Genomic DNA, 23,493 nt, shown 5'->3' with positions numbered 1-23,493 from the left:
GACGTACTTTAGAAATGCTAGGTTGGCAGGAGCAGGGACCGAGCAACGGGAGCTCATCCTGTCGCGGGGATTCGAACTGCCGACCTTCTGATCGGCAAGCCCTAGGGATCGTGGTTTAACCCACAGCGCCACCCTCTCCTTGACTCCTCCCAAAATACCAATCCCCCCATTTTTGTTTTCCCTCTCTCTTCAGTCTTCCCCACTAAACTAGCTCTGGGATTTACATCCCTCTATGCGCTCAGCATATTAGGGCTCCAGGCAGCGGCAGCTCTGTCAGCAAAGGAGGCAGGAGGAGGGGAAACAGCGCTGCCTTGGATTTCTTGAAGTAAGTCCCAAGTAGGGACAGGAAGTCCCCTTGCAGACAGAAAGTCTGCAGCCCCCCCAGCATTTGGCATGCTTCTCTGTCCTGAGCGCTGCTGTATGCCACCGACCAGGCAGGCAAGGAATTCCACAACAAAGCAAGGAGTGAACCGAAGGGAGGAGGAGGAGGAGGAGGAGGAGGAAAGGGGGGGAGGGATAAGCAAGATGGGGATGTGGCAAGGAAGATGAGGCAAGAAGGGGGGGAGTATTGAGGCAGAGCAGAAGGCAGCGAGGATGAAAGGGAAAGGAAAGAGGGCTCTAAGAGAGCGGAGACTGGCAGACAAACAGAAGGTAAAAGTATCAAATGTAGGCAGTTCAGTTCTGGCTCCCCCCGCTCTCCTCTTTCCCTGCCACATCTCCCAAAACCGCTGCTTTCGGCTGTTAAAGCTGTAAGGGCTGACTTCCCCTTTGCTCTGCCTTCACATTGAGATGCTGAAATACGAAGAAGGCCTTGCAAAGGTCAAGGGAAGTGGATGAGATTGTGAGCCGATTTTGCTTCAGAGGTCCTGGGACGGGGAGGCACAGAAGAGCCAAGAGCAGGTGAAATGATGGGGCTGCAGTGAGGCTCAGTTGGTTCTAAGAGTTTGGATTTGATACCCTGCTTTATCACTACCCGAAGGAGTCTCAAAGCGGCTAACATTCTCCTTTCCCTTCCTCCCCCACAACAAACACTCTGTGAGGTGAGTGGGGCTGAGAGACTTCAGAGAAGGCCCAAGGTCACCCAGCAGCTGCATGTGGAGGAGCGGAGACACGAACCCGGTTCCCCAGATTACGAGTCTATCGCTCTTAACCACTACACCACACTGGCTCTCTAAGAGTATCTGCAGCGTAATTCCCTCTAAACGTGGAGTACGGGTTTCCTTTGGAGTCTTCAGACTCATTGGAGGTTCCTAAAAGGAGGTTAGAGGGGCATCTGTCATGGATGCTATAGCTGTGATTCCTACATTGCAGGGGTCCAATGAACCTCGGGGTCCTTTCCAACTCTACAATTCTATGATTCTGTGAAAATTCTGGATTTGTTGTTGTTGTTGTTGACTGGTCCTTATTCTGAGTCATACACTGCTGGTATTGCAGATACTTAATTGTTGTGATGGCTGTCAACCTGGAAGACTTTAAAAGAGGATGATAAATTAAAAGACAGATATCTATGGCTACTGTTTATAGATGCCAGTATTCAGTACTTTTGAATGCCAGTTGCTGGAAATCATGACAGGAAAAGTCTTGTTGTCCTCATGTCTTCTTCTGGGCTTCACCATCACGTTGGCCACTGTGAGGACAGCATGCTAGACATTAGATGGATCTTTGATCTGATCCAGCGGGACTATTATGTTTTTAAACCAAGAGGAAGAGCAGAAGAGCCAGCTGGATCAGTCCAGTGACTCATCCAGCATTCACGGTGGCCAACTAGATGCTGATTAGGAAACCCACAAAGCAGGAGGCGGGCACAAGAACACTGGCCCTGCCCTGCAGTTTCCATCAACTGGTACTCAGAAGCATTTCTCTTCAGAAGGGCAGGACCCCACAGTACAGTGGTACCTCAGGTTAAGAACTTAATTCATTCCGGAGGTCCGTTCTTAACCTGAAACTGTTCTTAACCTGAAGCACCACTTTAGCTAATGGGGCCTCCCGCTGCCACTGCACAATTTCTGTTCTCATCCTGAAGCAAAGTTCTTAACCCGAGGTACTATTTCTGGGTTAGCGGAGTCTGTAACCTGAAGCGTATGTAACCTGAAGCATATGTAACCCGAGGTACCACTGTAAAGATAATATATAAGGTTTGTTCTTTTAACAGTTCGGATATGCATTGTACAAAAAGGAAAATCAAAAGTTATAATTATCTGTCAAACATACCACATGATGCGGTACCAAACAGCTAAAAGATATCAGTAAGTGAAATACAATTCAGATTCTATAAACCAATGTTCAGGTGTGGGTGTGGGTGTGGGTGTCATGGAAAAATACGGAGGCTGGTCACTTTTTCAGCAAATGTTCATTTGGAGCCAACTCACATGCAGAGCTCTAGTAATTCCTATAACCTACAGGCCAAGAAACCAGCTGGCCAAACAAGAAAATAGACCCACCATCCTTTTAGCATTGGAGACACAATCTCCTGAGAAGTTCTGCTGTGCAAGTTTCATGGGTATAAATGAGAACTGTGTAACAGCACGTAAGTGCTTCTGAGTAGGTTCTGTTCCTTTCAATGGAGTTTCATAGGAGCATTGAATTTTAGGGCTGGAGGTCATCTAGGCCATGCCGGCTCTCAAAGGAAGAGTCTTGAAACAACAGCATCCTTGATAGATGACCACCCATCCTCTAATTGCGTAGGAGAACATCTTCCCAAATTGTACTCTGGGTTTCTTCTATTGGTTAGGATTTCTGTTTGCTCCCTGTAAGTAAGAAATTGTCTGCGATAAACGTTTTGCATGCACTTTAGGAAAAAAACCCAGAATCATACACTTTCCACAGTTATCTTTTCCATACATAACACAATGTATAGCATAAGAATTGTGATCATCTCCCCACTTTGTTCTTGCAAGTGCAAAACAGAATGCTTTGTCAGCACAGCTGACTATCTGGAGACAATCTGCTTTAAAATTTTAATTTGGCTTTTGGGAATTGGTATCCTGGAGTCTCCAAGCTTACGCTATTCATTTTTAATACTGTTATGGGTTGTTGTTTTTTTAAAATAAAATCAATAGAAATCTGAAATGTGTTTGATCTTTAATTGGTGGGTGAAAGCTGGGAGGGAAGAGGGAAATGACAGACCAGCATTGGGGACAATTAGTGGTGGGTGGAGGGCGGGGAAGCTGGCAATGCATTCGGGGATAAATCTGAGGCCCTGAAGTAAAAGTTCTGTTTTCATTTGGTGAGTGGAGGATTGCTTGTGAGGAGAGGGGCCTCAGTGGAAGCGCTCCTGATTCACATGTGCTGGTTTTTAAAGCTGCAGTTCTTATGAGGGCTGGCTCCAGACATTTTATCGCTTCAGGCAAAACAGAAAATGCCCTTCTCCTTCTCCTCTTCCTCAACGCTGAAAGTGGCATAGTAGTAAAAGGAGCCTGAAGAGGAGCAGGTGATGGCAGCCAGGCATGGCGGAGGCAGGTGCAGTGTCAGGTGGGCACAGAGGAGGTGCTTGTGGGGAGGCCGGATTTGCCGCCTGAGGCAACTGCCTCGCAGGGGTGTAGTGCTGTTCACCGGCACTTTTGAATGTTTTTCAACACTGATTTAACTGTTTTTATTGAGAATGTTAATGTTTTATTTTATATTTTAATTATTTAATATTAAAATATTTATTTATTATTAAAATATTTTATATTTTTGTAAACCACTTATAGGTTTCCTTAAAATCAAGCGCATGCGCACACACATACACAAGCAAACAAACAAACAAACAAGAGATTGCTCTGCAGCAGACATGCAAGGAAAGATAGGGCCGGCTCTATCATTAGGCAGAGTGAGGCGGCCGTCTCAGGCAGCAGGTACTGTGGGCTGGGGACCAGCCACAAGGTGTCTGAGGATAGAGCTGTGTATACCACAGAACCTGCTCCATGTCCCCTAAAGGAGCCTGCTCCCCTCAGGTGTGTTGCCCTGTCACCATTGTGAACTGAGATTCAACTGCCAGTCCAACCAGCTTCTGCCAGGGCTGACCCAAAACATTCTGCTGCCTGTGGTGCAACAGCAAATTGCACCCTCCCACAAACACACACATACACACACACAACAGCAAAGCACACAGCACCCAAAGCCAATCAGGTAACTTTGGTACTTGAAGTTGAACATTCCCATATGCCTCAACTGCCCTTGGAAAACTGGGACATCCCATTTTTTCATGTGAGAGCTTGGTGGCCATTTTGGGTACCATAATTCCACCCCACCATGATCTCACACAAGTCATGTGACTCGTCTGGGAGGGGAGGGCATCCTGGCAGTGGCGTAGCGTGGGTTGTCAGCACCCGGGGCAAGGCAAGTAATTTGCGCCCCCTAACCCGTGGATTTTAGTAGGGGCAGAGAGCTGTGAGTGCGAGCGCGCCCCCACCAGATGTTGCGCCCGGTGCGGACGGCCTCCCCCCCTGCACCCCCCCACGCTACGCCACTGCGTCCTCGTTTTTGGCCAGGACATATTGAAGGGTATGCATACCGGCAGGCTTCTCCCTGCTTCTCTGGGAGTAAAACCACTGTGATAAACTAAATAACTGGTGATTGCCAGCCTCTTCATGACACTCTAAACTAGCTGCCTGAGGTGGCTGCCTCACTCTTCCTAATGACAGGGACGGTCTTGGCTTCTGTATATGAAGTGAGAAGAGGCGCCATCTTGCCCTTTGCCTCAGGCAGGAAAATGTTTAGGGCCAGCCCTGAGGGGCTCTCTATATCCCTCACATCCAAGAGGTGACAAACGAGTGCTGTTCTTCCCCCGTCCCAATACCTCAAAACTCCCATTATCTGTGTAGCTTCACAGATATACCACTATATAATCAGACAAAATGGATTTGCACCACCAAGTCTGGTAGGGCAGCCGTCTCCCTTTCCCGAATCCCCTCCATTCCCTTAACCCCTGTTTCCTGCTATCAGTTAATACAGGCCTGCGCCAGGAGACAGACAGCCTGATCCCAGCAGACGGGACCTGCCTGGACCTCAGACGTCTAATCGCACTCTCCTTTGCCGGCTCTTTTGCCGTTCTGTTTACTGAGGCCCACGTTAAGAACATGTGAAACTCGGCATTGTCTGCAGGCCACCAGAGAGAACGGTTGCCAGTTTTCACAGCTGATTATGGCCTGCACTTGGAAGGTCTTGTTACAATGGCTCCTTGTTCCCACGTCCATCCCCCTCTTTTCTCTCCAAATCCCACTCCTGTGTCATATCCTCTGTGACCTCTTTGCGGTGACCTCATCTGGCTCCATAACTTCTGATGAAACCAAATGTCCAAAACCTTCCCCCACCCAACCACCCCTGCTTTCGGGCGGTTTGGCCAAAACGCGTAGCTTCTCGCAAACCAGAGAGAAACTGGTGAGCTGAGTGTTGTTTCAAAAGCGCTGGGGGATTTGCCAGCCCCTCCAGAGCTTTTACCTGGGGCACGCAAGTGAGGTTTTGGAGAAAAAGAAGTGGATTTGAAATCTTTCACAAGTAAACTCTTTTGCTTTTCCTGTCATAACTCAGGGGATATCCGTGAGGTGCACTGGCAGCGGTTAAAAAAAATTAACGCTGTGGTAGCAGTCGCATTAGCAATAATAATAATCACTTCAACCTATCATTCTGTATCTCCTTAATGTCATAAACTATGACTAACCCATGCATCATCAGCTTTTCCCACAGGGCAAAGAATTGGTGACTAGGAAGCACGTGTTAGAAGCAGAAGCCCTCCGCGCATAGTTAGACTATGGAATTCACTGCCACAAGATGTCCTAGTAGGGATGACCGCCAACCTGGGCAACTTTAAAAGGGGGTTAAACAAATTAATGGAGGACAAGGCTATCAATTGTTACTAGTAGTCATGATGGCTATATTGTGGAGGAGGCAGTGTTTGTCCACACTGGAGCTGACCATGTGTTTGCAGCTGTTTCACTACCATTTAATTTGCATAGTCCACATGATATTACCTTCAAACAACATCAGCCTCAATGCTTTCCCCTATAAATTTGGGTTTGCCCATCATGGGGATAATCCGATAGGTTGGAACAAACATTTGTAATATGGAGTTGGCCTGTCGGTGGGCCTGGTACCTGAAGACAGCTCCTTGGGGATCCTGCCATCTTCCATTCTGTCAACATGGCCAAGCCAGCGTAGATGTCGCTAAGACATGCTGGGAATGTGGGTTGGTAAATTGTACTGGGTCTGTACTAATCCCAGAGGGTGAAATCTAGAGAACCACATGGCTTCTTTTTGTGTACGGGGGTCTTTCTTTGCTGACCTCTTGCGCCCCTCTGACAGTGGTCAGAGTTCAGTGGTAGAACATCTGTTTTGAATGCAAGAGGCCACAGCTTCAATTCCCAGCATCTCAAAATAGGTATGTGGGGAAACCCTGTCCAAAATCCTGGAAAGCTGCTGCCAGTCCGTGTGAGCAGTGCTAAGTTAGATGGACCAATGGTCTTACTCAGTATACTAAGGCAGCTTCCCATGCTCCCTGAGAACTGCTACAGAATATTAAAAGAACCTTCTGGGTGGGAGGGGGGTTGAAGCTGGGCGTGGGGATGGGAATCAGCATGTGCTTTCACTTTGCACATGGGACTATTTGGATCTTACTCACATCTGACAGCAGGAAACTTCCTTATAGGTAACACTTCTAAGTGCAAAATAAAAAGGAAAGTTCATAATAATGACTCCATGTGATCCAATTCAACCATTCAAAAAGATCATCACATACAGAAAACCCATTTGTTATCCATGATACAACCAGCCGCCAAACTTCTTTGAATGTTGTACATTTAGTTTTAGAAATCTGATAAGCTGTTAGCCTAACCAGATACATTAACTTCATTTTTATATTTTTGGTAAACATGCCAGTTTTGATGGAACTGTTTGTACTTCCCAAAGGAAAAATCCTTACAGTTACTACCAAATCCACCATTAGTAGTGCAATATTATACATGTGTACTGAAAAGTAAATCCCGATGGGGCTTACTCCCAGATAGGTATTTATAGGATTAAAGCCTAAACCATGCAACATTTTAGGTGCAGGCAGCAGAATCCTATACACACTTACTCAGAAGTAAGTCTCACTCTGTTCAGGGAAACTACAGTGGTACCTTGGGTTACATATGCTTCAGGTTACATATGCTTCAGGTTACAGACTCCACTAACCCAGAAATAGTACCTTGGGTTAAGAACTTTGCTTCAGGATGAGAACAGAAATTGTGCTCTGGCGGCACAGCGGCAGCGGGAGGCCCCATTAGCTAAAGTGGTGCTTCAGGTTAAGAACAATTTCAGATTAAGAACAGACCTCCGGAACGAATTAAGTACTTAACCCGAGGTACCACTGTATTCATAAATTTTTTTGCTTTCAGTTTAGAAAAATGAAGGCTTAAGGAGACATGATAAGTTTCATACAATTCTGAAATATGCAGAGGGCCTTGATTATATTCTGTTTCCCACCAAATGCTGCAACCAAAATTCAACTGATGAAACCAACTGGCAAGAGGCTTCGCATAAAGGAAAGGAACTGCTTCACACAGGTATAATTAACTGAAGGAATGTGTTGCCACAGGATGTTGGGATGGCCACTAGCATAGATGGCTATTTGAAGAGGATTGGCAGTGAGTGAGTGGGTGGGTAGCAGTCATGCACCTAGCACGTTTAAAAGTCACCAGAACATAGCCAAACATGAGAACTCTAAGAAAATAGGTTTGGCTCAGCTGAGTGTCTCCTCTTCCTCCTCCATTGAACGCCAAGGGTGTTTTCATTTGCTGATGTCTTCAAAGCACTTTGTGAGTCCAGACCAACTAGCATGCTCCCAATGGGAATGGTGGGTAGAAAAACATGAAGCCTGGAAGGGAAGATGGAAGGGAAACTGCTAGACTTTGGTAGAAGTTACATAGGGCAGACATCAGTCACTGGGGACAGAACTTCCTCTCTCTGAGCAGTAAAAGGGAAAAATAATATGCCCTTCTGCATATGGCGGCAGCATAGGGTGGTCCCTCAGCCATCGCCCAAAAGAAGAGGAACAGAAGAGGGCACAGATATGCATGAAATTTACAGATGCTAATTTATGTACAGTTGCAAATTTGGAAATAATTGCTATAATTTAAATAGACAGACAATACATCTCACTATAATAGAAAAGATTGTTTACTGTTGGTAAGATTGTTAATTCTAAGAAGGGAAATCAGGAGAGGCCTTGCAAATGCCCTTCAGGAGTTAGCACCTGGGTGGCAGACTGAACATGCATGCAGATCACTTTGCCACAGTCTTGCCAAGTACGGTGAGATGAATTGTGCTATCTGCATTATATTAGCGTTGCCCTATTGCAAAAAGTGAAAATCCAGACACAAAAGTTGTTGAGTTGTTTTTTGCAAAGTTGTTGAGGTTTTATGGTATTGTTGTTTTTTTTAGTTTTTGCAAAATCTCAAAAAAATAGAAAGTTATTGAGTTATTTTTAAACAAGTTTGCTGGACTTATGGCGCAACCCTACATTATACGTGTATTTCTTAATTTTGGTTTTTAGATATAAATACATGCAACTGCTATACAAATCTGTGTCCTCTCTTGACCCCTTTTTTTGGTGACTTGTTCAGTAACTGTCGTACGTGGGTTTATTTGAAATATTACCGACCAAATTCACATATAAAGCTGCATTACATAGTCAAACTATTGATGCTTCTCACCCACTGTTGTCTATTCTAGCGTTTTCCAGTCTAGCATCCCTGGATGTTGTTGAACTAAAACTCCCATCTACCCTAACCATTGGCTAAGCTGGCTGGGGTTGACGGGAGCTGTAGTCCTATACAACAAATCCAGCTTAATGATGTAACATTGGAAAGTGTTGATGACTTCTCCTGCCTTGGCAGTTATCTTTCCACAAGGGCCAACATTGATGCAGAGATCCAGCACTGCCTGAACTCTACGAGTGCAGCTTTCCCCCAAATGAAGTACAGAGTGTTTGAGGACTGGGACATTCACAGGGAAACCACAATGCTTGTTTACAGAGCTATTGTACTACCAAACTTACTGTATGCCTGTGAAACACAGACTACATAAAAACATCTTGAAAGATTCCGTCAGTGGTGTCTCTGAAAATTTTTACACATTGCTTGGGAAGACAGACAAACTAATGTCAGTGTACTGGAAGAAGCAAAGATCACCAGTGTTGAAGGAATGATTCTTCAACAACGTAATTGGACTGGTCATGTTGTTTGGATGCCTGATTATCGTCTTCCAAAGCAACTGCTCTATTCCAAACTTAAAAATGGACAGCGTAATGCTGGTGGTCAATAAAAGAGGTTTAAAGGCTTTCTCAAGGCAAATCTTAAAAATGTAGTATAAACACTGACGGTTGGGAAACACTGGGCTGCAAGTGGAGAAAAGCCTTTATCGAAGGTGTCATGGACTTTGAAGATGCTCAAACTCAGGACAAAAGGGAGAAATGTGCTAAGAGGAAGGTACATTTGGCAAACCCTCACTGTGATCAACTCCTGCCCAGAAACCTATGTCCCCACTGTGGAAGGACGTGTGGATCCAGAATTGGCCTCCACAGTCACTTACAGACGCACTGTTAAGACAGTGTTCATGGAAGACAATCTTGCTCAGCTACGAGTGATCACCAAAGAAGAAGAAGTCCTATACCACCTGGAAACTCACATCTGAAGAACACTGGCCTCTTTCCCACTGGTGAGCCACAAGAAGACTAGTTAACTGAGGTCATTCCTTGAATCTTTTGTGAATCATATCCATAAAGGAACTGAGCGACCGGCTATCAGTACAGGAATAGTGCCACATGGAGCAAGCTCTCCTGGTGAGCTGTGCTGGAATTCATCAGCTGACAGGAGCCAGATAACAGATGGTGTGGCTGAGCCTCTGTATTTTGACAAAAGATCCCTTGTTTTCAAGGTTTAATATTTTGCATGTCACTCTGGATGGAGAAATTCATTGGAGACTGTGCTTACATACGTGGCTTTTGTTAAGGCAGACTTCATATTTTTCCTAATTTCATTAGTAAGCAAGTTAAAATATGATGTCTAGGTAAGAGTCCTGTTCTTCTGTGCTTTGTTTCACTGCAAGCGTTCAGGTGGTGGTGGAAATCTACAGTTTATTGCCACACATCTTTAAAGCACTGGTAGGCAGCTGGCTGGTCAGTGTGCCAGTTTAGAGTAGAGCACAAGGCAATAGAACAAGGGGGTGGAATCAGGAAAAGGACTGACATTACAGTGTTCTCTTTTTATTTTATGACCAGCAAAAATACTGGTCTCTTTTCCCCACCACAAAAGGAAGGACACACAAACACACACACACACACACACACACACAGAGAGAGAGAGAGAGAGAGAGAGAGAGAGAGAGAGAGATGGAATCAACATTTTCATGGCATAGAATAATAGAATTGTAGACTTGGTCATCCAGCCCAACCCCTTGCTAAACAGGAATATTTTGCCCAACTTGGGGCTCAAACCCACAACCTTGAGATTAAGAGTCTCATGCTCTACCAACTGAGCCATACACTCTTATATCATTCATAGGAACAGCCTGCAGCTCGGGGGTAGAAAACAGGCTTTATATGCAAAAGGTTCCAAGTTCTACCTCTGGCGTCTCCAACTGGAACGGAGAAAGACTCACAGCTGAAACTCCGGAGAGCCACTACTACATCAGCCTTTGCCAAGTTGGCTTCCAACAAATAATCCTGGGAACTGTAGTTTACCCCCCCCCCCCACAGAGCTACAATTGGCCCGTACCCAGGTTCCCAGGATTCTTTGGGGAGGGGAAGTCATGTGCTTTAATTCTGCTTCAAATGTATGTGTGGGCAGCCATTGTCACTCTATCAGAGGAGCATTCACCTGAGCAAACAGTAGGAAGGCTGCTGCCCTCATTCCGCAGCAATGCCCCACAATTTTGGGAATCCTTGACCAAATGGAAACTTAATTGTTGGTGTTTCGGGAGTGTGTTCTCACCCTCTCTAGAACTAAAATATGCAGTGTCTAATAAGAAAGAAGGGACGCGGGTGGCGCTGTGGGTTAAACCACAGAGCCTAGGACTTGCCGATCAGAAGGTCGGCGGTTTGAATCCCCATGACGGGGTGAGCTCCCGTTGCTCGGTCCTTGCTCCTGCCAACCTAGCAGTTCGAAAGCATTTCAAGTGCAAGTAGATAAATAGGTACCGTTCTGGCGGGAAGGTATATGGTGTTTCCTTTCGCTGCTCTGGTTTGCCAGAAGCGGCTTGGCCACATGACCCGGAAGCTGTATGCCGGCTCCCTTGGCCAATAAAGCAAGATGAGTGCCGCAACCTCAGAGTCGGCCACAACTGGACCTAATAGTCAAGGGTTCCTTTACAGAAAGAAAGAAAGAAAGAAAGAAAGAAAGAAAGGAAGGAAGGAAGGAAGGAAGGAAGGAAGGAAGGAAGGAAGGAAGGAAGGAAAGAAAGAAAGAAAGAAAGAAAGAAAGAAAGAAAGAAAGAAAGAAAGAAAGAAAGAAAGAGAAAAGCACAAGTTAAACTCTTCAGCAAGGCCATTGTTCCTGCTGCAAGGAAGAAGGCATGAAGGCAGTTGTGTTGCTGGGTAGGGCCTGGTGCAAATGTAAGTTAGCTTCGTAAGTGTGTGGGAAAATTCCCTTGTACTGATGGGAAATCTGAAGGCATACATTGCTGAATGGGTGTAAGAGTTGGAACATAGCAATATAAGCTGCTGCAAGAGTCAGCATGAGCTAATGTCTGCTGCGAAAGAGGCAGCCTAAAGAGCATTAAGTAGGTGTTGAAAAAGAAGCAGATTCCCACCTCCCAAAGGTGCTATGTGGTCCTGGTTTGATTGATAACTGCAGTTCAAGCTTCTCTCCCTTGGGGGGGGGGGTCACCGTCCTTCTCAGGCTTCCCTCTCAGTGGTCCTTTTCAGAAACCCTTTGAGTGACAGGGAATGTGTCAATTCGAAACAAGTTATCTGATGCACAGAAAACTGCAGAACATTGCCATGTGCCAACGGCATTCCCAGACAGGGCAGGTGAGATGGCCAAAATTTCCTCCCGGCTCTTTCACACCCACAGAGACAACAATGAGGAACGGAGTTTCCAGGCTGCTGGCCATTTGGTAGGGGAAATGATGAATTCACAACAGCTTGTTTGTAGGGCTACCACATTTAATCAATAGATGAATCAACCAAAGCTTAACTGATGAATCTGGCAGAGCAATTTAAGAGCACACTTGGGGTTGTTTGTTCTTTGTTTTATTGATGCTATTTTGGTTCCAGTGTGTTACTGGAATAAAAGTATTAAGTTAGCTTTCCCTTCGAAGAATAAGCAATAACTTTTTGTTTTGCAAGTCGGAAACAACCAATCACACGCATCTTTCAATCTGTCAAAACAGGAATTGGTGTTGGGGCTTTGGCAGTGTAAATTAATGGGAAGAGAATCAAAAGTTGAATTAGTTAACTAGTTAAAATGAGCATGGATCAGTTAAAAATTCTGCAACTGGTTGACAGCCCTACAGGTTTGCTTCACAAGAATAAACCATTAAAGCATTTTTTTTAAAAATAAGAAGAGAGAAGTCACTTAAAAAGAAAGGGAGGAAGACATATAGTCTCCTCATTAGAGACAGGACTTGTTGGCTATCTTACCTACCATGTCTGGGAATGCCATATCTATCAATAGAACGAAGCAGTAAAGCAAAATTTATTTTTCAAAATTGTCTCATTTTCTCAGGCCCTATTTATTTATCTTTTCCAGAATTTATTACAATGCAAGCCTACGCACGTCTAGTCTACTCAGAAGCAAGTCCCACTGAGTTCAATGGGGCTCATTCTCAAGTAAATGGAAACAGGATTGCAGCCTTAGACACATTTTTGTAAAGAGTTGGATATTTATTTATTTTTAAAAAGTATTTTAATGCACATTTTACCCCAGTTTGTACAGTTTTGTACACATTACTTGACTGGAAAACCGTAGGGCAAAATTCAGTGTAAATTTTGAAGGATGGCTGCATTTCAGTTCTCAGATGGTTTAGGAAAGTGCAGAATACTTAGATTCACCCTTAAATGCCAACTGAATTGACTTTATCTCCCATCCCTACTCAGTGGGTATCATCAGGAAGGCTGTTCTACAAACTGGAAGGCACAGCCTTGGTAACACTTTGCACGTGCTGAGTGAGGCTTCAACTGAAGACATTAAGGCTGCAATGCTACATAAAACAAGGTGGAGGAACACGTGACCCTCCTGATACTGTTGGACTCCATCTTCCATCATGCTTGCAACCACTGGCCATGGTGGCTAGAGCAGATGGAAGTTTGACTCCAATGGCATCTGGAGGGTCATAGTTTCTCTACCCCTGTTGTATAGCTGGCTTCCCCAGCCTCATGTTCTTCAAATGCTCTGGACTACAATTCCCATCACTCAGTGATGGCTGGGGCTGCTGGAAATTGAAGTCCAAAACGTCTGGACAGCATGGTTGCCATGTTGGGGAAAGTTGCTACATGCACTTTTAGCCAGGAGTAAACCTCACTGGGACTTACATCTGAATAGACTCCACTGGGATTGTGCTGTAAGGCTGCAATGCTATGTCTAAATATCTGGGGGAAAGCATTATTTAAAACAACAGGACTTTTTCTGTGTACACATGAATAGAATCAAGCTTAAAGGCACAGGGGAAATATTTCCCAATATATTCTGGGCCTGTGCTGCTGCTAGGCAATGTGTACGTATGACTGAATGAAGCACCCCACTGAATATATTTAGGACAAGAAGATGCTATACCTATTTAAATTTGTGAAGCCATTTCTGTGTGGGCCATTTTAGTGAGCGAGAGGTTAATTCTGCAGCACTGGAAAGCTACAAATGTATCTACTGCTATAAGCTTGTTCAGGTTACTCAATAGCTAGTCCCATCTGACCAAAGAGCCTTACTCCCATGAAAATGTGCATAGCATCACAATTTAATCAGTGCACTAGGAAGGACTTGGGCACAAGAGAAAAGGGAATGTCTTTTATGGTTTGAGGATGTATGGTGCAAGCACCTTGATGAAGCTAAGTGGGTTCAGAACTGCATGAGAAGCCTACCTGGGTAAAACTTATTTATGGTGCCCTGAGTTCCACGACAGGAGGAGAAAGGATATAAATATACTAAATAAAGGACATGTAGCAGAAGAAATAGGGGTGAGAAATTTATCTCCACCTGCCATAAAGTGATAGTGCGTTTTGGAAAATTGCAGCGACCTGAGAAAAGTATAAAGAAGGAACTTAAATCACTGCTGTGAAATATTCATTCTTCTGCTCCCCCCAAGTTTATTATCACTTTTGCATTCTATCTTTCCTAGGGTGGCCAAGTGCCCTACTTCACACAGGAAGGTGTGCTGTTTGAAGAGCTGCCTGGTCCACAGACCGAGGACCCCAAGGAGGGAGAGCAGCAGGAGCCTTCAAGTTGCCCATCAACAGTTCACACCTGGGTAGCAGACCAAGCTGTCTCCTGGTCACAGTCTTTCCTGCTATGGTGAGATGCCTTGCATTTCCATTGTAATTCTAGCCATTGGGCTTTTTTTCAACTAAGGTTTATTCATGGTAGACCCACTGCTATGAATGGACCTAAGTTAATCATACCTACTAATTTCAGTGGGCCTACTCTGAGTAGGACTAATACTAGCTAGAACTGATAAATTTGCATCTATACATAGGACTTCGCATATGCAAACAGTGTGCAAGTCTGTCCTCTCTTTCTTTAGTGTTGCATAAGTGGCCGCTCTGATCTTTCATCCAAAACACTCAGGGTGCCTTATCTTCTTTTGCCTTCATAATACCCCGATAAAGTCTGCAAGGCTGAAAGAGAGACAGCATCCTCCTGACTGCTCTGTTCCTTTCTGTGGGATTTTATTTAAGGCAGTGGTGGGGAACTTGAGATGCAGGGACTGAATGCAACTCTCCAGGGCCCTCAGGAATCTACCCATTTGGCCCCCAGGAATATATCTACCCAGGGGTCACACCCCAACCAGTCCTAATCCATGCCATCCTCCTCGGCTGGCTGGAATGTGTCCTTGAACTGCGATAATGTCTTGTTGATGGATGGGGGTGTGTAGAAAGTTCAAACAGTTGTCATGTGGCCTACTGTACAAAGATAAGAGTCACATCCAGGGCTGGCACAAGACATTTAGGCACCTGAGGCAAACCACAAAAAAGAAGGGATGATGTAGATCTACATCAGGAACAAAGGGGAAATAAATATCTACATTGGGAACAAGACAGGGAACCAAATCAGCCTTACCCAATGGTTCAAGTGGGAATCAAAGGCCATCACAAGAGTGGGGGGGGGGTTGGTCCACTCTGAATCACACTAGGCAGGTATAGAGCCCAGGAGACCCTTGAGCAGTGGTTCTCAACCTGTGGGTCCCCAGATGTTGTTGGACTACAACTCCCATCATCCCTGACCACTGGTCATGCTGACTAAGAATCATGGGAGTTGTAGTCCAACATCACCTGGGGACCCACAGGTTGAGAACCGCTGCCCTAGAGGGTCCACCATTTCCTCTCTAGGGGTGGGAGGAGACCAGCAGCACCTTCTGTAGAGCATTCCTTGGAGGCTGGATCTGCAGCCCCTATGGATCCTGCTGCCTGAGGCAGTTGCTTCATCTTGCCTCATGGGTGGGCCAGGCCCGGTCCCATCTATTGCTCTGCCTCCTTTTTTCCCCTTCTGACCCCACCCACTTCTGACACATGGCCTCAGAAGGTTGCACACTTTCGAATGTGGCCCTCAGGATAAAACAAAAAAACAAAAAAAACGGTTTGCTGCCCCTGTTTTAAAGCTGCTATCAGGCTTGGCCCCACAGTTCTGAAATGAAGTAGTGGAAGGAGTGATGCTCAGGGCCAGAAGGGAAATTCTGTGTTTGCGGTGTGTTTTGATTGTGCAAAATCTCCATAAAAAAAAAAGTTAAATCAAATATAGCTGGATAGTGGTTTTCTTTCTTTTTCCTTTTTCTAGTTGAAAGAAACTGCTTTAAAACAGGCTGCCCTCCAACGTACATAATTACCTTGCTGGATCAGACCAATGTTTCATCCAGTCTAGCGTTCTCTGTCTCCCTGCCAAGTGCCTCTGGGAAGCTCACAAATAGGGCATGGCAATTGCCACGAGTGGCAGACAGAGGAACCATGTGCCAGAAATATTTGAGAAGAGACAACACGACACGCCTAATTAACAGTTTTTAAACTGTTCTTTTTTCCCCAGAGATCTGCCGTTTTTTCTTTTCATAGTATGGAAACATATCCCAGTATAACCTCTCCCCCCCCCCAATATATCCCTGGGTTGCATTGCAGAGGAGTGGATACCAGCCACCAGTTGGTGTGTAGTGGTGGGGACGGGGAGGGGGCTTGCAGATAATGTTGGACTCCAGATCCCATCTGCCCCAGACAACTTGGCCAGTGGTCAGGGATGACAGGAGCTGTAGTTCAATAACATATTATGGGCAACAGGTTTCCCACCTCTTCTTTAACTAGAAGGCAGGTTCCTGCCACGGTCAGTTTAAAACAGGGGTTAGGAACCTTAGGCCCTGGGCCAAATGTGGCCCTCCAGGACTCTTTATACAGTGGTTACGTACTTAATTTGTTCCAGAGGTCCGTTCTTAACCTGAAACTGTTCTTAACCTGAAGCACCTCTTTAGCTAATGGGGCCTCCTGCTGCTGCCGCTCTACCGCTGTGTGATTTCTGTTCTCATCCTGAGGTAAAGTTCTTCACCCAAAGTACTATTTCTGGGTTGGTTGGCAGAGTCTGTAACCTGAAGCATATGTAACCCGAAGCGTATGTAACCCGAGGTACCACTGTATACCTCAATATTTTATATGCCTCAATACTCTTCCTCCAGCCCACACCACTTGCTGTTTCACACTGCAAATATATTTGCCTTGTCCTCCAGCTCTGATAATGCCTCTTACATAGAATCCCAAGGGTCATCTGCTGCTCTGTCCTCCTGCAATGCAGGAATCACAGCTGAAGAATCCCTGACAGATTATACCAGGGGTCTGCAACCTGCGGCTCCGGAGCCGCATGTGGCTCTTTTACATCTTTGCTGCGGCTCTGGGGCGGATACTAGCGAGGGGAGGAGGTGCATTGTGCGCCCCGACACTCCTCACTGTGGCGGGCGCTGTACTGGCTGTGACGTCGCATGGGGGCAGTGCGTGCGTTAGTCACGCACCGTCCCGACGTCACCTTCCCGCCTGCTGTCAGATCGTGGCTCCAGAGATATATTTGTTTTAAATGTCGCAATGGTTTTGCGGCTCCCAGTTGTTGTTTTTTCTTCGGAAACGGGTCCAAGTGGCTCTTTTTGTCTTAAAGGTTGCAGACCCCTGGATTATACAGTGGTACCTCGGGTTACAGATGCTTCAGGTTACAGACTCCGCTAACCCAGAAATAGTACCTCGGGTTAAGAGCTTTTCTTCAGGATGAGAACAGAAATCGTGTGGTGGCAGCGGTAGGCCCTATTAGCTAAAGTGGTACCTCAGGTTAAGAACAGTTTCAGGTTAAGAACGGACCTCCAGAACAAATTAAGTTCTTAACCCGAGGTACCACTGTACATATAAAAGCTCCAATGAAGGAGAGTCCACCACCTTCTGAGGTAGTTGGAATCTCCTTCAATTATTTTTGATCCTGAATCTTACATTGCTGGGACCAGCTGGTGAAGGGCAGGTAATACATTTAACAACAACAACTCTGCCTGGTAATGCTGGGGATTGAACCTGTGGCCTTTTCCGTGTAGCACAAGCTGGGGTTGGTTAGATTGCATTCAGTAACACCAAACCTCTGTGCAGGGATTGGCAGGAAGCAGGTGGCACTGTGGACTAAACCACTGAGCCTCTTGGGCGTGCCGATCGGAAGGTTGGCGGTTCGAATCCCCGCAACGGGGTGAGCTCCCGTTGCTCTGTCCCAGCTCCTACCAACCTAGCAGTTCGAAAACATACCAGTGCAAGTAGATAAATAGGTATCACTGCCGTGGGAAGGTAAACGACATTTCTGTACACTCTGGCTTCCATCACAGTATTCGGTTGCACCAGTAACGGTTTAGTCATGCTGGCCACATGACCCAGAAAGCTGTCTGTGGACAAACGCCAGCCCCCTCAGCCTGAAAATAGATGAGTGCTGCAACCCCATAGTCACTTTTGACTAGACTTAACCATCCAGGGGTCCTTTACCTTTTTACCTCAGGGATTGGGGATGTGAACTGAATATAAGCTTTTTCCTCCCTCAGCACAGATGCACTGTATTCAACAAAATCTAGTGCAACACATTCATTTTGTGTAATTACCAGCTCAGTTCTATACAGAATCCTCTGTATGTATTTTCACATGCAAGTATTATGATGTGATATCTTAAGCTTTTGCTGCTCCATCTAATCAGAGACAACCTTTATGAAGGAGCTGAATGCAGGATTTTAAAATTTTATTTTAAAAGGAAGTGGGATGGAGGGTTGTGGCGAGGAATGGACCTGATTTAACATGCAGGCTGGGCACATCAAAAGCCACTTCCCAAGGCATTGTCACTTTATCTTGAATCTAGACGGATTGGTTGCCATTAAAAAAGGAAACATTTTTCCGGGTTGAATACCTCGAAAAAGTTCTTTCCTCTGAGCACATTGAACACATTTCAGCTTTATCATGACAAAGCTTACTTCAGATATTGCAATAAAGGCAAGCCTGTCTTTTTCATGATGGCTGCAGGACAGAAGTTTATTTTCTCTAGAAATTAAATCATGTCCAAACATGTTGTCAGGGAGCTGTTTGCCTAACTCTATTAAATACCCCTTTGTGGACACCTGATCATTATCATCAGAGTCAAGAGGTCATTCTGAACCAGTGGTTCAGTCTGTAACTTCTACACCTTGTTGGCCACAGCTAGACCATAACTGGAAATAAACCCAGAATACATGCTGTTTCTCTTGTATCATGGATCTTGTCCACACATGCCCATTTTAGGCAGATAAGTAAGTGACTTTGATAACACAGTCTTTGCTTAAGGATTATGATTGGGGTTGTACAGTATTAGGCTCAAATATGTCCCTCTGAGCACACTGAACGCATTTCAGTTCACCATGGTAAAGCTTATTTCACATACGGGCAACTCCACATTTACGCATGATTTATTTAAGCCTTTGAGAGAAGTCAGCCACAGATTTGGTCAGAGGCATCACTAGTACATGGCTGGCACCTAGCTTTCTTTCTCTTTTTCGTCAGATGCAGGTGAGGTTGTAGGTGCCCAGAATCAATGCTTTTGAGATGGAAACAGGCAGGACGACAGCGAGCAAACCAAGACTCAGTCTGGATAGGATGGAATGACTGGAGGTGAATGGTTTGTTCACTCAAATGAATGGGGTTGTAGAGGATCAGGTCCACAGGCTGTGAGTGTTTATTGTTCAAGTGTCATTAAAGGTTTAGAGTGGCATTCACCTAATGAACACCAACAGCAGTAGACTTATGCTTGGACTTCAGCTTGTGCAGTGGGGCTTCCCAGTCCTGTCCCCCCCCCCAAAAAAGGCCTAGGGGGTTGGGAGAACCCCCCATAACAGTGTGCAGCCGGGAAGATTGTTCTGTCTGGCAGGATGAAATATGGAATGTATGTATTTCAGTACATCACTGAAGTCCAGACTTAAACTTTAGGTGACATGCTAGCTGAAGCCATATCTTGAAAGAGAAGAGTGAATTGTGTCAGATGCAGGTTGGTAGGTAAGCTATAGCTGCTGAAATTCTTCTTCACCACTAGTAAAGGATCCTTGTCCCCTTTTGTAATTGGCCACCCTAAAGCATAGCAGAAAACAAGCAGACCAGGAAGAGGGAAACTTTGGCTGAACTACAACTGCCATCACCCCCCAGCTAGCATGGCCAATAGTCAAGGCTAGTGGAAACTGTAGTCCAATAACATCTGGAGGATCAAAGGTTCCCCACCCCTGAGTTGTGGTAGGAACCCATCCAAGTTAGATGACAAATAGTCTGGTCTCGCTGGTGGAACTAGGTTACATAAACCTCTGGAACAAAATGGGGGTGGATCCAGTGAAAATATATACAGTAGTATCATCTTTAGTGCCATATGAGTCTTGCAGGACCGTTGTAAGACAGAGAACAAGTATGGCAAAACAACCAAGATATGTTATTAGCAAAGCAGTTGTGAGTTATCACTAAGTCCCAAAATATGTCCAGAAGAGACACTTCTGCAAGACATTGCTTGCATCTACCTGCCTGGTGATTAAGTAATCCTTGCATGCCTCCTGTCTCCTAAAGCTCATGCCAGACAGGTGTTCAGGTACAGGCCTCACCCTGCAGGCCTGTGCCTTTGAGTCCAGCAGGGTCAAAGGTTAGAATTAAGGAAATCTTGCCCTCTGTGTCATAACATCACCATCAGGCTTTGCTGTCCACTTCCTCCAAGGCCCTTGATAGATTTCAATCAGGGACAGCAGGTCCTCCAGAATTTGACAGAGGAAAACGGGGAAAGTTGCTTCAAAGTAAGTGAAGAAAGGGGTTCGTAACAAGATAAGCAAACTGTGACCTCTAGCAGCACACAATGCTGAATAATTTTTGGAAATATAGGCTTACTATTATTAAAATATATTCACCACCTTTCTACTTTGTATACACAAGGAGGTGTACATGATTAAAAAATATTAAAATCAAGCTTTCTGTGTGTATAATAATGAAGCACATTGTAAAAACAGCAGCGTTTCTACCCACGCTGTAGCTGTCAAAAGCTTGACTTAAACAAAACGGTTTTCACCTGTAGCCTAAAACAAACAGATCCTTTAAACATGCATTTCATTGTCATGTGGTGGTTTGATGGTGATCTATTGATTTTAGCATGGTTTTGTGAGCATATTGGAGCAGAGGATTTGTAATATGCTTTAACAGTAGATAACGCACAAGGATTTGTGGGGAAAAGGAAGGGAAAGCAAAGGGAGGGAAGGAAATTCTTTTTCATTGTCACAAAACCACTCCTTCAAGACTTCTTCAAGAGAGCCAGTGTGGTGTAGTGGTTAAGAGCGGTAGTCTCGTAATCTGGGGAACCGGGTTCACGTCTCCGCTCCTCCACATGCAGCTGCTGGGTGACCTTGGGCCAGTCACACTTCTTTGAAGTCTCTAAGCCTCACTCACCTCACAGAGTGTTTGTTGTGGGGGGAGGAAGGGAAAGGAGAATGTTAGCCGCTTTGAGACTCCTGAAGGGGAGTGAAAGGTGGGATATCAAATCCAAACTCTTCTTCTTCTTCTTCTTCTTCTACTGAAAGGTTTCAGTTAGGAGCAATTGGACTGCAAGGTTGAGCACATACAATGTGGGATGCCGTAGTGCCCTTCTGTGTCATATGTAACCTCATTCACCAAATTAATATTATTATCACATTTATAGCTCATCTTTCCTCCAAGGAGCTCAAGTTGGCATACATGATTCTCCTCCCTCTCCATTTTATCCTCACCACAATCCTGTGAGGTTGGCTTGGCTGAGACATTGTGACTGGCCCAAGGTCAATAAGCAAGCTTCATGGCTGAGTGGGGATTTAAACCCTGGTCTCCCAGTTTGTATAGGGACACGGGTGGCACTGTGGGTTAAACCACAGAGCCTAGGACTTGCTGATCAGAAGGTCAGCGGTTCGAATCCCCATGATGGGGTGAGTTCCCGTTGCTCGGTCCCTGCTCCTGCCAACCTAGCAGTTCAAAAGCACGTCAAAGTGCAAGTAAATAAATAGGTACCGCTCCGGCGGGAAGGTAAACGGTGTTTCCGTGTGCTGCTCTGGTTCACCAGAAGTGGCTTAGTCATGCTGGCCACATGACCCAGAAGCTGTACACTGGCTCCCTTGGCCAATAAAGTGAGATGAGCGCCACAACCCCAGAGTCGGCCATGACTGGACCTAATGGTTAGGAGTCCCTTTACCTCCCAGTTTGTAGTCCAGTGCGCTAACCACTACACCACACTGGCTCTCCAAGTTTAAAAAAAAAAAACTACGCTTCAGGAAAAATACAAATAGGAACAGTTTGCCATCAGCAATAGCATTAGGATTGTACTCAGAGTTGAAACAGTTGTGAAGTGGTAGACCCATGGTCCGATCTCCAAATATTTTCATTCTTAGTTAAAAACAGGGTTTGGGAATGCTAATTTATATCAGAATAGTAGTAGTACTGGGAGGATGTGGTGCATATGTAACCCTTTCTACCTGCTTCCATTTTTTAGATCTAAATTGTTCCCCAGTTGCTATGAGCCCCTCAGAAATTGAAAGTGTCTATCTGTATTGTGCCTGCATTTTCTTTCTTCTGTTAGAGACCTCGTAGCAGTTTTGGGAAGGTGAAATTTAGTTCCCTAAAACAACACAGATGGGGTGGGGAAGAGTCAAGCCATCTCCTTTTCTTAGTGCCATGGCTCCAATAAAAATTTGGAGCCCCTCATGGCTGCTTTCAAGCACAAAAAAATGAATGTTGAGAGATTCAGATATCACCCTCACCACCTGTATATACCACTATACCAGTATACATCTGATGGGAGGGTGTTCCACAGGGTGGGCGCCACTACCAAGAAGGCCCTCTGTCTGGTTCCCTGTAACCTCACTTCTCTCAATGAGGGAACCGCCAGAAGACCCTCGGAGCTGGAGGGTGGAGATGCTCCTTCAGGTATACAGGACCGAGGCTGTTTAGGCTTTAAAGGTCAGCACCAACACTTTGAATTGTGCTCGGAAACATACTAGGAGCCAATGCAGATCTCTCAGGACCGGTGTTATGTGGTCCTGGCGACCACTCTCAGTCACCAGTCTAGCTGCCGCATTCTGGATTAATTGCAGTTTCCGGGTCACCTTCAAAGGTAGCCCCACGTAGAGTGCATTGCAGTAGTCCAAGCGGGAGATAACTAGAGCACTGGCCTGTGTGTGTGTGAACAAATTTACTGTCCCCCAAGGAGCTGGTGAACACGCTAGGAGACAGAAATGCCAGGGAAGGATCATAGTGCAGAGATATGGACACGCACTGCATATCAAAGCCACCAGGATGAATCCCCTGCTTTTCCAGGTCAGACTGGGAAATATCCCTGCCTCGCACCCTAGAGAGCTACTGCCAGCCCCTGTAGACAATGCAGAGCTCAGTGGTCTGACTCCCACCAGGCAAGCTTCCTATGTTTTCCTCAGTTACTAATCCAAATGAATCATGCTTGCAGGAGTATGGGAATTATTCCATGACAGAGCCACCCGTTTCCCAGCATAGAAATGATGTTTCCTAAGCAACACAAGGCTATTTTGAAAAGCAAGCGAGAAGAGGGGGGGAACCCCTCTCTCCCATTTGCTTTGGATTTTGCTCTTAAAATCTCAAGCGTTGCAAGTGCCTATGAAAAGGTGTGTTCAGTGGCGGAGAGAGGAGACGTCTGTTGCCCTACAGAACGGTATTGATGCCGCAAACAGAGCTCCCAATGTGCACAAGCTCCAGGTCAGAAGGTGAGATTCTGTAACTTCTATTCAGTGGCCAAATTGATGGCAAGGTGGGACACTGTGTTCACTTAGGACCACCTGAAGGACGGATTGTGTGCACTA

At 45.5% G+C, this 23,493-nt stretch overlaps 1 long non-coding RNA gene across 1 annotated transcript; it reads left to right on the top strand.

The window, feature by feature from the left end:
* Positions 1 to 578: 578 nt before the first annotated feature.
* On the top strand, positions 579 to 22,294 carry LOC310709147. The gene is made up of 4 exons (XR_014527356.1): positions 579 to 651; positions 14,290 to 14,462; positions 19,181 to 19,288; positions 22,155 to 22,294. It is a non-coding gene; the product is annotated as an uncharacterized lncRNA (long non-coding RNA).
* The last annotated feature ends 1,199 nt before the right edge of the window (positions 22,295 to 23,493 follow it).

Source organism: Podarcis liolepis, assembly GCF_965112155.1.
Source record: "Podarcis liolepis genome assembly, chromosome: 6".
NCBI classification, from domain to species: domain Eukaryota; kingdom Metazoa; phylum Chordata; class Lepidosauria; order Squamata; family Lacertidae; genus Podarcis; species Podarcis liolepis.
This window is presented reverse-complemented; position numbering and strand designations above follow the sequence as displayed.